Consider the following 15,388-nt stretch of genomic DNA (forward strand, 5'->3'; position numbering starts at 1 on the left):
CCTTTCTAAGGGCTTGTCCCTGAAGCACCCACAAGCTGATTGGGGACTCAGGGCCTACCTGGGCCTACGGGGGCAAACCAGGCCTAGTCCAGAGAAGCACAGCTCCCTGGACACTACCTGCTCTGTTCTGCTCCCCCTTCCGACTGAGCGAGCGGTCCCAGCGCGACAAATGTATCTCTTTCAGGAGCAGAGGATTGCGGCAGCCCTATTGGCTGTTGCACGTCACGTGGTAGCATCCCTAAGGCTCATGGAACATGTAGTCCCTACGCAGAGCCTATCTCTACATTGGCTGCCACATTTCCTTCTGAGCATGCGCGAACCTTGCACTGTGCATGCGCGCACATATACAAGATGGTGGCGCCCTTGGCGGAGCTCCAGCGACCCGCTTGCCACACTGCTATCTGCTCGCACTCCCCCCACAGCCTCCCTGACTAACCGCAGTCTCCCTGGTAGCAGCGGAGGTAAGCGGGGACCAAGAGGAACCCAGGGGGACCTGGCTATATATTTATAACATCAGCAGACAGATGTAATATACACATGTAACTATTTATAATGCTTAAACTATTTATGTAGAAAGATCCTATTAAGCAAAGTACATATTGGAACACAAACGCTAGGTCTAGTTTCTCTGACATGAATTTTCTCATTATGCTTTTTACCTTTCTATACATCTGACTATGGCCCGGACTCACTAAACTCTGTAAAGTAGGGAGTTTACCTAAATCAGGAATGAACATCATTTGCTCTGGGTTAATAGCGTACTCAAAGAACATATTCTATGCAATAATAACATCCGTACTAGAGCTCATTAGTATAGGGTTAAAGTCATGTTATTTATGGATAACGGTACATTATCATCAAATAACATGATGTATTTAAATAGGAATTTTGCAGGAGGGTACAGGAGAGGGAAATTACACTATTTTATTTCTGTCATATCCAACCCTGCCGTTACTCCCAGCCATACACTGGATTGCCCAAAACAAACAGTTTTTAAACACTGACAAGACTGTAACAATGGTATTTGGGACCAAGACTAAATTTTTAAAGCTTCCAATGACTGAGCTCCAGATCAGAACCAATGCTAACACCACCTTAACTCCTGTTCCTAGTTTTAAATAACTGGGAATATGGTTTGACTCCCACTTAAAATTCGGGATGCACATTGATACCCTGACATCCAAAACCTATGCCAAACTACGTGTACTTTACAGGAACAAATCCTCCCTAAGTCTGCTGGTCAGAAAGCGTATCACACAGCAGATGCTAATGCCAATTATCGACTATGGAGATATAGTATATGGCTCGGCACCCCAAACCTACCTTAGCAAACTTGACACCCTCTACAATTCAATTTGTCGTTTCATTCTCCAATGCAACTACAACACATATCACTGCGAAATGCTCAAAGAACTAGATTGGTCAACACTCGAGTCTAGGCACAAAGTTCACCTTTCCTGTCTTGCCTTCAAATACTTTCTGGGCAAGTACTCATCTATCTGAACAAGCTCTTCACCCCTACCACATGCAGCGCTTAACATCTGAGATCAGACTCCAAAAGACTGTTCATGGTCCCAGGCTCAACAATGTATCTGGCCGCTCCTCCTTCTCTCACTGTGCACCACAAAACTGGAACAACCTACTCTCACATCCACCACCAGTTTAAGTTCTTACAAAACTAAGGCTGTCTCACATTTTAATATGGTCTGTTACTGTTAAGTACGCCTATAATATATATTATCTCTAACTATGCATGCAATGTCTTGTATATAATGTATACCCTGTTCACTTATGTAACTGTATTTGTAACCATGTATTATTTGTCTTAACTCTATGCCCAGGACATAGTTGAAAACGAGAGGTAACTCTCAATGTATTACTTCCTGCTAAAACATTTTATAAATAAATAATACACTGAAACAGGGTTCTTACCTATTGCTTTTTCCGTATTTCAGTGTCTGGATGAGAGTAAACTCAGGTTTAGCTATGTCTTAAATAATGTAACATTATTGTTTGTCATTAACAGAGCTTTGTGATTAGGGTATTCTTATGACAAGAACGATTCTGGTTAGTTAACAACCTGACCGCAGCATTTTGCACCAGCTGCAGGCAGCACAGCTCTTTTTCCGAAAGACCCAGGCAGAGTGCATTGCAGTAGTCCAGATGTCACTACAAGCGAAGTAAGATCCTCTGGGGGGATCAAGTGCTTAAACCTGCTTATGTTCTTTAGGTGGAAGTCACAGTCAAGGACAGCACCAAGATTCTGTACACGAACAGAGTTTAGCCCCCAAGCTTAAGGCCAGTGTGTTGACCTAGCTGCAGTCAGGTTGTCTTCCGATGGTGGACATTCACCACAAGCACTTCTGTCTTATCAGGATTAAACCTCAACCAACTGACAACCACTCTAGGAGCTCAGATAAACATCTATTGAAGACTAATTATGGGTCCTTAGTACCTGGTGCAAAGGACAAGTAGAGTTGAGTGTCATCTGCATAGCAGTGATAACCCAGACTATGCCATCTGATTATGTCACCTAGTGGATGAAGGTACACTGTGAACAACTGGCACTCCACATGACAGGGGCATTGGTTCAGAGGAGTACACTCCTGAAGATACTCTCTGTGACCTGCCACGGAGAAAGGATCTGACCTAGTTGTGAACTGTGCCACCCAGTTCACAGAAATCCTTCAGGCGCTCTATTAAGATCCCATGGTCCATGGTAGCATTTATTATATCGTACCATAAAATAAAGTATAGTAGGTATTCATATTCCCAATGAATAGACTCAATATGTACAAGTGTTAGTATAATACAGTGAAACAATAAATAAAAAAAGTTCTAACCCCTGGAGGCTCGAATGTCCGAATGTGGGTATAGATACTTCAGCAGGACCTGGAATGTGTTATTTCTAGTGACTGGAGAGTAAAATAACCATCTAACTTTACCACGTGTGCTACTAGTATTAGCTATTTGTATTCACAGCTGCATTTAATCTGAACCGTTTCACTGTACATCTGCATCGCCCCAAATGCGGACGCCTGAAGGGGCTCCCCAAGAGCTGCTCCCCTCTGCACAGGGCCAGCGTGCTAAAGGTTAACATTTGCTTGCACTTTGTGGAACGTCAATCCCACCCACTGGAATGTTAATGAGCCAAGAGAACAAAGGACTTTGTATTCACAGCTGCATTTAATCTGAACCCCTTCAGTGTACATCTGCGTCGCCCCAGAGGCAGACAGCCAAAGGGTGTGAGCCGTTTGCTGCCATTCGCTGATGTTTGGTGATGTTAAAGCTTCTCTATTTCAATCTGAAACTCACCTGCCCTTTTATCCCAATTTACCAACTCTATCTGTCCATGAAGTGTCTGTGAATTGACCCCGCTCTTTTAATGTAACCATGTATTGTTATAACACCGTGCCCAGGACATACTTGAATATGAGAGGCAACTCTCAATGTATTACTTAATGAGTTATTTTGCTGTTACAGTGACAGACAAAATAAACATTTGGACTGAGAGCAAAAAAGATGACTTGGTAAAATGTTTAACCCGTCAAAGCCTTTTTTAACTGTAGCTGAAAGTATCAGAATGCCTGTTATGATGAAGACAACTGAAAAAAACTCAGTGTTTTGAAGTATCAGTTTCTGGCAAAAAAATACTGATATATTAGTAGAGGGAAATGACTTTTATGCTGGAAAAACGGGGATATAATTGATTAAGTAATTACATGCCAGCTATGATTAGCTATGTCCTATACCCCTGAAAAATACTTAGTAAAGGATAGGACAATGATAGATAAATTAATAAGGTTGCTTATTATAGGAGGACGTGGGCTGGGGGGTCGTTAATAACCCCTCCATGGTTTCCGGGTTTATTTTATTTGATGCAAGAATCATTTAAATAGTAAACTTTTCCATTTGGTAGACATACCACAGTCTTTCCGTGATTTGCTAAATAATTGGGCATTTTATGCCACATTTTGGCAATTGCATATCTTGTAGTTGTATAAATATTTGTGATCAGTTTATTTGTATGTTTTTGGGTTCCTTGGATAGGCCTATTTAATAGGGTCGGCCATGGGTTTATCTTTAGATTCACATCTAGTCTAATAATTTCCCAGATCATTCTGTGAACCTCGGTCCATACAGTGGTGCTCAACCTTATCGAGCTGCGACTCCTACATTTAAAATGTCCATATGACCTGAGCCCCGAAAACATTATAGAATTAACTTGACATAGGACCCCCACAGCATTAATCTTCTGACTGAAAATACAGAAACAAACTTGCACTCCTGCAGTAGCAGCCAGCCAGCCTCCCTCTGTGGTGTCAACCTCTCCCCATCAGCCTGGATGACGTCGAAGATGCCCGAATATGGGCATATCCATATTCAGGCATCTACGGAGGCTGACGGAGGGAGATCGAGAGCCAGGGAGAGAGACACAGAGGGAGACACAGAGGCAGACAGGTTGTTGCTGATGCTGCAAGTTAGTTTCTGTAGCCTCAGTCAGAAGATTAACGCTGTAGCGGGGGTACCGTTCAGAAGCAGGGACCCCCGCAACGTTTATCTTCTAATGTTTTGACGAAACCCACAAATTTGCCAATGACCCCCAGGGGGGCCCAACCCATGAGTTGCATACCACTGGTCTAGCACACAGTCCAAGTCAGACTTCCAATGTTTAATGTGTTACAATTTTTCCAGCTGGGCTGGGGTCAAGAAGGAGTTATAAAAAATACACATGAGACCTTTTGGATCTTAAAAATGTATACAAAGGTCTTTGAAAGGGATCGGAAATAATTCTGGATTATAATGAGTATAAAGTTATAAGCAAAAAATGCTTTATTTGAGAGTACAATTTCTTTGGAGAGGTCTTCAAAAGCTTTCATTTTATTATTTGCAAGAAGATTTTTGATCCGGTCAATGAGCTCTATATTATAATGTTGTCTATTTAAAACTTTACACACACGATTGGCATTATAGAAACAAATGTTACTGTAAAAAATGTAAGTAAAAACCTGAACGTGTGCATTAATCACGTTGTTCCAAGTATTTCTGGACCAATTATAGCCTTTGAGATGAGATTTTTTTTTAAGCTGCTTTTAATCTTTCTACTTTTTTTTTAGTAAGTACAGCAGCATTTGTTAAAAAAAATAAATATATATATATATATTTTTTTTACGTTTTTACGTTTTATATTACGTTTATATGATTGATATACAGTGGTGTTGTTGTTCATCTGAGGTTGTATTTACCTAATTTTAAGACCTGCTAAGGAACAGATCATTGTTATTATGTATTTATATATATAATACAGTTGTGTGAACAAGAAAGTACACCCTCTTTGAATTCTATGGTTTTACATATCAGGACTTAATAATAATCATCTCTGTTCCTTAGCAGGTCTAAAAATTAGGTAAGTACAACCTCAGATGAACAACAACACTATATATCAATCATATAAACGTAATCCTGGTATTTCTTTGCAAACATATCAGTTTACTTAATTGTTCCCTGTGTGGTTCAGTATAGATTTTTTATTTCAACAAGCAAACAAGGGGTTTAAAATAAGTATTTTGCCATCTGCCGAACCTTAATGGCTTATATTTTGCATGGAAATTCAATGTTATCTTGAAAAAAAAATCTTACTTCTCATGGAAAATCTAATGTTTTCCGGGTGTGTCGAATGTTGCTAACATTAGACTCTTTCTTTTTCTGTCATCTTTGGTTGATATTGGCCTGTGAGATTAAAAATGATCATGCATATAACATTGTATTGTATTGTATTGTATGTCTTTATTTATATAGCGCCATTAATGTACATAGCGCTTCACAGCAGTAATACATGTGGTAATCCAATAAATAACAGATAATATAAATAACAGATCATGGGAATAAGTGCTTTAGACATTAAGGAAGAGGAGTCCCTGCTCCGAGGAGCTTACAGTCTAATTGGTAGGTAGGGAGAACGTACAGAGACAGTAGGAGGGAGTTCTGGTAAGTGCATCTGCAGGGGGCCAAGCTTTATGTGCCATGTGTTCAGAATAGCCACAGTCCTATTCATATGCTTCTTTAAGCAAGTGTGTCTTAAGGTGGGTCTTAAAGGTGGATAGAGAGGGTGCTAGTCGGGTACTGAGGGGAAGGGCATTCCAGAGGTGAGGGGCAGTCAATGAAAAAGGTTTAAGGCGGGAGAGGGCTTTAGATACAAAGGGGGTAGAAAGAAGACATCCTTGAGAAGAACGCAAGAGTCTGGATGGTGCATAACGAGAAATTAGGGCTGAGATGTAAGGAGGGGCAGAAGAGTGTAAAGCTTTAAAAGTGAGGAGAAGAATGGAGTGTGAGATGCGGGATTTGATCGGAAGCCAGGAGAGGGATTTCATGAGGGGAGATGCTGAGACAGATCTAGGAAAGAGTAGAGTGATTCTGGCAGCAGCGTTAAGGATAGATTGTAGGGGAGACAGGTGAGAGGCAGGAAGGCCGGACAGAAGGAGGTTACTGTAATCAAGACGGGAGAGAATGAGGGCCTGAGTCAGAGTTTTAGCAGTCGAGCAACAGAGGAAAGGGCGTATCTTTGTTATATTGCGGAGGAAAAAGCGACATATTTTAGAAATGTTTTGAATGTGAGGGGCAAATGTGAGAGAGGAGTCGAGTGTGACCCCAAGGCAGCGTGCTTGGGCTACTGGGTGAATGATCGTAGTTCCAACAGTAATGTGGAAGGAGGTAGTAGGGCCAGGTTTGGGAGGAAGTATGAGGAGCTCTGTTTTAGCCATGTTGAGTTTAAGGCGGCGGAGGGCCATCCAGGATGATATAGCAGAGAGACATTCAGAAACTTTGGTTTGTACAGTAGGTGTAAGGTCGGGTGTTGAGAAATATATTTGTGTGTCGTCAGCATAGAGGTGATAATTAAACCCAAAAGATGTTATTAGGTCACCTAGAGAGAGTGTATACAGAGAAAAGAGAAGAGGTCCCAGGACAGAGCCCTGGGGTACCCCCACAGAGAGATCAATAGAGGAGGAGGAGGTATTAGCAGAAGAGACACTGAAAGTACGATGGGAGAGGTAGGATGAGATCCAGGATAGAGCTTTGTTCCGAATGCCAAGAGTATGGAGAATGTGAAGGAGAAGAGGGTGGTCCACGGTGTCAAATGCTGCAGAGAGGTCGAGTAATATGAGCAGAGTGTAATGACCTCTGTCTTTGGCAGCATGGAGGTCGTCAGTTATTTTAGTGAGGGCTGTTTCCGTGGAGTGAGCAGTACGGAAGCCAGATTGTAGAGGGTCTAGGAGAGAATAGGTGTTGAGAAAATGGAGCAAGCGAGCGAATACAAGACGTTCAAGGAGTTTAGAGTCAAAAGGCAGGAGGGAGACAGGCAGATAGTTAGAAAGACAGGTAGGGTCAAGCTTTCTGTTTTTGAGTAATGGTATGACTGTTGCATGTTTGAAGGAGGATGGAAAGGTTCCAGAGCAGAGGGAGGAGTTAAAAATGTGCGTATATATATATGTGAGATGCGGGATTTGATCGGAAGCCAGGAGAGGGATTTCATGAGGGGAGATGCTGAGACAGATCTAGGAAAGAGTAGAGTGATTCTGGCAGCAGCGTTAAGGATAGATTGTAGGGGAGACAGGTGAGAGGCAGGAAGGATATAACATCACAAGCATCCACAATCACATTACCTTTCAAAGTCCAATTGAGCATGTGATATAAAAATGAGATAAGTTGCTTCATTGACTCTATAAACCAGATGTCCATAACGTGGGATAACAAAATAAAAAGGCTGTGTAGACTCCCACACATACAGATGTGTTATTCAGATATGGAGCACAGTTATTAAGTTTCACAATATAAAAAAAAAGTGTACCAATTGGTTAATATAATTTAGGCTTTATTTTTCTTTTCATGTATTCAATTTTACCAAGAAAAATGCCAACTTAAATGGAAATACAAAGAAAACTGAAACCTGCTACATTACACAGCTTGTGCAGACCGCCCTGCAGCTGTGATGTACAGATATTGTATTGTATGTCTTTATTTGTATAGCGCCATTAATATACATAGCGCTTCACAGCAGTAATACACGTGGTAATCATATAAATAACAAATAATATAAATAACAGGTCATTGGAATAAGTGCTGCAGACAAACGTAACATTTAGGAAGTTTAGGAGTTCCTGCTCCCAGGAGATTACAATCTAATTCTTATGTAGGAGGAACATACAGAGACAGTAGGAGGGCATTTTGGTAAGATGCACTGAGCTCCGTTAGCCTATTTAGCCTATCATTAACCTAAATTAACTTTAGGCACTAATGTAAATAACCTGACATTAACCTGGTGCTACTCATTAAGTAGCATGGTTATTTTGTTTCTGGCTGTTTGTGCTAATCATATGCAAAAGAGGTGTTCATGCTAACATATGGACTAAAGGCCATTCAGGTTAGCGTAGGAATGAGGGAGGGATTTTAATAGAGTCCCAAGCACTATATACAGTGGTGAGAAAATGTTTGTGAACCGCAATGATAATTACTGAAATTCCATAGTTTTTCCATGATAACCTTCTTGAATCAAAACCAGTCTTTTCTTAAATAGCCAAAAGGGTTTATATTAACCAATTCCATGTCTTCTGAAACAAAATTATGTATGAATTAGGCAAATAATGAGTAATTAAGAGTATGCAAGAGTATGCAAAAAAAGTAAGTGAAACCATGGTTTTATCAGCTAAATTAAAGGAGATAATTAGAATCAGGTTTAAATAATTAGGTAGATCTCAAGGTGTGAGTTTGGGAGGCCCAACCCTATAAACCCTATAAAAAGATCAGAAACGTTGTGAGTTTGGTCTTCACCATACAGGTGTGGGGAAACACACCATGCCACGATCAAAATAAATCACTGAGGACCTCAGAAAAGCAGTTATTGATGCTCATCAGTCTCGGAAGGGTTACAGAACCATTTCTAAGGATTTGGGGCTCTACCAATCACCTGTCAGACAAATGGAGAAAGTTCAAGACCACAGTTACTCTACCCTGGAGTTGTCGTCCTACCAAAATCTCTTCAAGAACAAACCTGGCAAAAGATCCAGGATGTCACAAAGAACTCCAGAGTAACATGCAAGGATCTGCAGGCCACTCTCAGATTGGCTAATGTGAGTGTTCGTGACTCAACTATCAGAAAAAGACTGAACAAGAATGGTGTTCATGGAAGGATAGCCAGAAGGAAACTGCTCTCTAAAAATAAAATTGCTGCTGTCTGAAGTTCGCCAAAGAGTACATAGATGATTCATAAGACATCTGGAACAATGTTCTCTGGACAGGTGAGTCAATGGTAGAACTTTTTGGCCTTAATGAGAAACGTTATGTTTGGCGTAAACCAAAATTGCATTCAAACAGAAGAATCTCATCCAAACGTCAAGCATGGTGGTGAGAGTGTGATGGTTTGGGGCTGCTTTGCTACCTCAGGACCTGGACAGGTTGCCATAATTGACACAACCATGAATTCTCCATTGTATCAGAAGATTCTAGAGGAGAATTTCAGGCCAACCGTCTGTGAGCTAAAGCTGAAGCGAAAGTGGGTCATATAGCAAGACAATGATCCTAAACATACAAGCAGATCTACAAAATAATCTTTATCTATTATTAGGACTTAGCTTAAGATCTAATAACGTTTTAGGTTTGAAATATGTGAAAATCCAAAGTGGTTTACCAAATTTATCGCGCCACTGCATATCAAATCAAACCTCCATCCAAATAACATATGGAGAGACACCTATGTCTAAAAGAGAGCACATCTTAGATACCTGGGAGATATGCTAATGAAATATGCAAAGCATATTTAAATGACTCACACCGTATACCTCCTAAAACATTTCCTGTAGCTAATGGACACTCATCCCATCACACAACAACACATGACATATTACACCGTGCCATGATTTATTTAACAAAAATAAAGCCAAAATGGAGAAGCCATGTGTGAAAAACTAAGTACACCTTATGATTCAATAGCTTGTAGAACCACCTTTCGCAGCAATAACTTGAAGTAATCGTTTTCTATATGACTTTATCCGTCTCTCACATTGTTGTGGAAGAATTTTGGCCCACTCTTCTTTACAACGTTGCTTCAGTTCATTGAGGTTTGTGGGCATTTGTTTATGCACATCTCTCTTAAGGTCCAGCCACAGCATTTCAATCGGGTTGAGGTCTGGACTTTGACTGGGCCATTGCAACACCTTGATTCTTTTCTTTTTCAGCCATTCTGTTGTAGATTTGCTGGTGTGCTTGGGATCATTGTCCTGTTGCATGACCCAATTTCGGCCAAGCTTTAGCTGTCAGACAGATGGCCTCACATTTGACTCTAGAATACTTTGGTATACAGAGGAGTTCATGGTCGACTCAATAACTGCAAGGTTCCCAGGTCCTGTGGCTGCAAAAACAAGCCCAAATCATCACCCCTCCACCACCGTGCTTGACAGTTGGTATGAGGTGTTTGTGCTGATATGCTCTGTTTGGTTTTCGCCAAGCATGGCACTGTGCTTTATGGCCAAACATCTCCACTTTGGTCTCGTCTGTCCAAAGGACATTGTTCCAGAAGTCTTGTGGTTTGTTCAGATGCAACTTTGCAAACCTAAGCCATGCTACCATGTCCTTTTAAGAGAGAAGAGGCTTTCTCCTGGCAACCCTTCCAAACAAACCATACTTGTTCAGTCTTTTTCTAATTGTACTGTCATGAACTTTAACATTTAACATGCTAACTGAGGCCTGTAGAGTATGAGATGTAACTCTTGGGTATTTTGCAATTTCTCTGAGCATTGCACGGTCTGATCTTGGGGTGAATTTGCTGGGATGTCCACTCCTGGGAAGATGGGCAACTGTCTTGAATGTTTTCCGCTTTTGAATAATCTTTCTCACTGTAGAATGATGGACTTTAAATTGTTTGGAAATGGCCTTATAACCCTTCCCAGATTGATGGGCAACAACAATTGCTTCTCTAAGATCATTGCTGATGTCTTTCCTCCTTGGCATTGTGTTAACACACACCTGAATGCTCCAGACCAGCAAACTGCTAAAACTTTGACTTTTATAGAGGTGGTCACATTTGCTGATGATCAATTAATCAAGGGCATTTGATTGCAGCACCTGTCTGCTACTTAGCATCTTAGTTCCTATGGAAGCAGTATGGGTGTACTTAGTTTTTCACACATAGCTTCTCCATTTTGGCTTTACAGTCATACCCCGCATTACCGTACGCAATGGGACCGGAGCATGTATGTAAAGCGAAAATGTACTTAAAGTGAAGCACTACCTTTTTCCCACTTATCGATGCATGTACTGTACTGCAATCATCATATATGTGCATAACTGACGTAAATAACGCATTTGTAACAGGCTCTATAGTCTCCCCGCTTGCGCACAGCTTCGGTACAGGTAGGAAGCTGGTATTGCTGTTCAGGACGTGCTGACAGGCGCATGGAACAGATGATTGCTATTGTGTCCTGATATGTAAAACCATGAAATTCAAAGAGGGTGTACTTTCTTTTTCACATGACTGTATGTGATGTATGCTTTTAATTATCATACTTATTGTAAATGCGACATTGTACTTTCTTTACATAAACTTTTAAGCTATACTGATCTGTGCTATGGAAGTCTTTCTTCTATCTTTCACTGAGGACCATCTCTCCTGAAGTTACCACATGAATGCAGATTTTGCCACTGTTTTGGATCTGTGCATATACATTCTACACATCGTGAGTAGGCACTCTGTAAGAGCCAAGTCAATGCATTAATTGTTTTTAAATATTTTTTTTCACGTACATTTACACTTAGATTTTTGTTGTTTTTGTTGTTTTACTGCTTATGCTCTCCCTGGATTGTGAGAAAATATACAGTGTTTTGGGACCAGTGAAGAAAGAACCCACCAGAGGGTTTGAGCAGGGAGTTACAACATTATTTATTTGTTTTTGTTTTTTTCACTGCACTTATTTTTGTCACATTGATGTTTATATATTGATTATAGCATTGTCACTTGAGTTTTCAATGTGTATTAGAGCACTGAATATGGATCACTGTATTGTGGTCCACCGCCCCACTTTTCAATGAGCCGTTTTTATCATGATCCTGTGAATCACAGACCCAGTACTGTCTTTCTCGCTCCAGCAGAAAAGAGAGGTGCATGAGAATTGTACCAGGTAGTGTTAGGACCTGCATACTGTTCATGCCGTGAAGTGACTGCAGACATAATCTTTTGGCCAAAGGGTTTTACTAAATTGCTCTTTTTCATGAGCAGATAAGCACTGAGGTATTGCACTATATGTTGTGTTATTTTGTATGATGCGCTGGCCTGTTTTTGACTGTGTTGTTTAGTGATCACTCTTTACGGAAGTGCCCTTTTTTTCCACCTTTCTCTGTACTGCAGACATCCTTAGAGAAATATATAGATTACATAAATTAGGACACTAACACCTGTCACTCTCCCTCTGCACCCCACTGCGATTAAAATCCCTTCCCCTAGTGTTTCCTGGGTGAGTCTGCACCCCACTGCAATTAAAATCCCCTCCCCCAGCGTTTCCTGGGTGAGTGAAAGGCTGCTCAGTGTAACACAGAGGAGGAGAGATGTACAGTCTCTGAGTGAGTGACAGGCCATTCAGCCTATGACAGAGGGATGTGTAGATATCATATACATAGTGGGTTTTTTTTTTGTAAAAAAAAAAGTGCCGGTATTCATAATAAAAAAAAGTTTCTAAAAAATACATAATAAAAATCAAAATGTGTAACATTTATAAACGCTGTTTATTTGAGTTTTAAAGAAGTATAAAAATGAAAACACGCGCAGACACCCCCCCCCCCCTCTAAGAATTTTTCCTGGGGGGTGGTGGGGGGAGGTGGGTTAGGGTTGCTCTGATTCCCCTGGAGCTGCTGCAGGGACAGTGAGTGCTCACTGCTCAGCCATGCAGCGGGCGGGGAGGGATTGGCTGTTTGGAGTGACAGCTCCGCTACCACAGCCAGCAGAGAAAATAACCACCAGCATGGGAAAGAAGGTGACGGAACACCATACCAGAGAGTACTGTCACAATCTGTCACAATCTGTCACTGTCACAATCTCTCTCTCTCTCTCTATAATCTTAATATATGTAGCCCTTTTTGTGAACCGGCCTGACCCACCCAATCTCACATTGGCCCCTTGTGGTCTAACCGGTCCCTTTTTATCTGAACACCTTTCCTAAGGGACTACTGGTAGCTGTATAACACCTGTGGCTCCAGGAGATCTGAGCCTCCGCTAGCTGGGAGCCTGGGGAAACCCTTACTCATTTACCTGGTGCAGCGCCTCCACTTACCCAGGATCCCCGTTATGAAAGATAGCCCTGGGTAAGAAATACAACAACAACACATATATGATACTAACACTTTACTTGAGAACATAGCAAACCATAACACGACATAACCTTATGCTCTATCCGTATCACCTTAGCCCAATGTCTGGTGTTCCCACCCAGTGTCCGGTAATCCCCCACACCCAATGTCCCGTACTCCTACGGAGGTCGTGGGTGACTGCGCAGTCACTAATTAATCTATTAGGCCTGTTGGTGCACATATATTGGAATACCTTCCGAGCACTCCGATGCTCGGGCCTGCAACACTCTTCTCAAAGGGTCAGACGTGCGATGCATCCGTCTGATCCTATCCAGGTACTTCTCCAGGACCCCAACGAGGGTCCCACCGCTTCACGGGAACACAACCGCCTCTCGGTAACACCACCGTCTCACGGGAACAGCAACCGCCGCTATCCCTGTCTATCCCTAACTAACCCTAAAGTGACAGGAACCCTAACCTAGGGCCTGTCCCTGATGAACCGTAACCTGGGGTGGCTTGGGGAAATCTCCTAGGGCCTGCGGAGTAATAACCTGCCCCACTCCCCTAGCTAACCAAGTCCCTAATCCTCCCTAACATCTAGCTACTTGCTACTCCTAGATACTAACAGCCTGCAGCAGACACACCGCTCTCACCGTCAGCCTGCAGACATCCACACACGCTGCACACACTGCGCCCAGCACATGCAGCGACACACACACAGCTGGCAATCGTACACAGCCACCTGGATACCCGCAGCAATAATCCACTGCACACACTCTGTGCCTATTTGCCAGTGCGCACAGCACTACCCGCTGTGGCACTGCCAAACCTGCACCTTTCGCACCTAAGGGTAACCTCCTTCTCTAGGGCAGTCCCTCTTCAGTTACCCCCTGCCCTTACCGGGAATTGGGGCCTGCCTGGGGACCTAAGGAGAACCCTTACCTGGTGCAGGAGCCACTCGCTCCCTACACCCTTCCTACTCCTTCCTCTGCCTCTTCCTGACTGCCTGTGCAAAGCCCGGGAAATGTATCTATATTCCCGGGCTGAGCTTCCTCCAGCCCTATTGGCCGCAATGGAGCACCTGACCTCTGTCTCCCTATGCCTCCTGGGAGTTGTAGTTCCCAGGAGGCTGTCTAAGCATTGGGGCCGCGTGCGCACTTGCCCTGCGCATGCGCGAACCCCTAATGGCCGCCTCAATCCTTTCCTCCCCTGTCCTACTCTTGCGCGATCTCCCTGGGGCCTTCCCTGCGCTGGCTGACTACTGCGCATGCGCGAACTAACGCGCAATGGCGGCGCCCTCGGCACAAGCCGCCGGGCCGGTGGCAACGCGATCGCGGCCTTAGCGACGGCCCGATCGCGTCCCCGGCAACCGGCCTGCGCCTCAAAGCAACGCTCTGCTCCCTGCACTGGCCCCCACCCTCGCGAAGTGCCGGCGGGTCCATCGCAGCCTCCGGCGGCACCCGCTACCACACGGCACTCGCGGAGGGAGGCCAGAAAGTGTGATTTTACCTCGGGGCTACATATATAAAATCGAAAGGTTGGTACTAGCTGCGGTGAATCTGATTGGTCCTCAGCCTCTGGCCAATCAGATTGGTGGCTCTGACGTCACCCAACTGTCACTCTCTTCCCCCTCGGCGCGACACACACACACACACACACACCTCCCCGGCGCTCACTCACCTCCCTGCCCGGCGCTCACTCACCTCCCTCCCCGGTGCTCACTTCCCTCCCTCCCAGCGGGGGGACAGGCAGTGGCCATGCAGCCTCCGGAAGGAACCCCTTCCTCCTGCAGCTGCTCCCACCAGATGTCGCTCTCTCTTTCCTCAGGCTATTTATACACATGATGGCGGCGTTGGCAATACTGAGGCGGTCTGTTCCCGCCCGGCTCCTGTCAGGTGCGTGTTTTCCCGCCCAAAGACCCGTCACTGTCCGCGCGCTCACCCCCTCCCGCCTTGCCGCGTGATGGTTGCTCCCTCTATCAGAGAGGCTACAGGATTTTCCCGCGCTGCGGGGTCAGTCACAATCCAGACATAGCCAGTCGGTGTGTCAATGTCAGACA

Source organism: Ascaphus truei, chromosome 3 (assembly GCF_040206685.1).
Source record: "Ascaphus truei isolate aAscTru1 chromosome 3, aAscTru1.hap1, whole genome shotgun sequence".
In the NCBI taxonomy this organism is placed as follows: domain Eukaryota; kingdom Metazoa; phylum Chordata; class Amphibia; order Anura; family Ascaphidae; genus Ascaphus; species Ascaphus truei.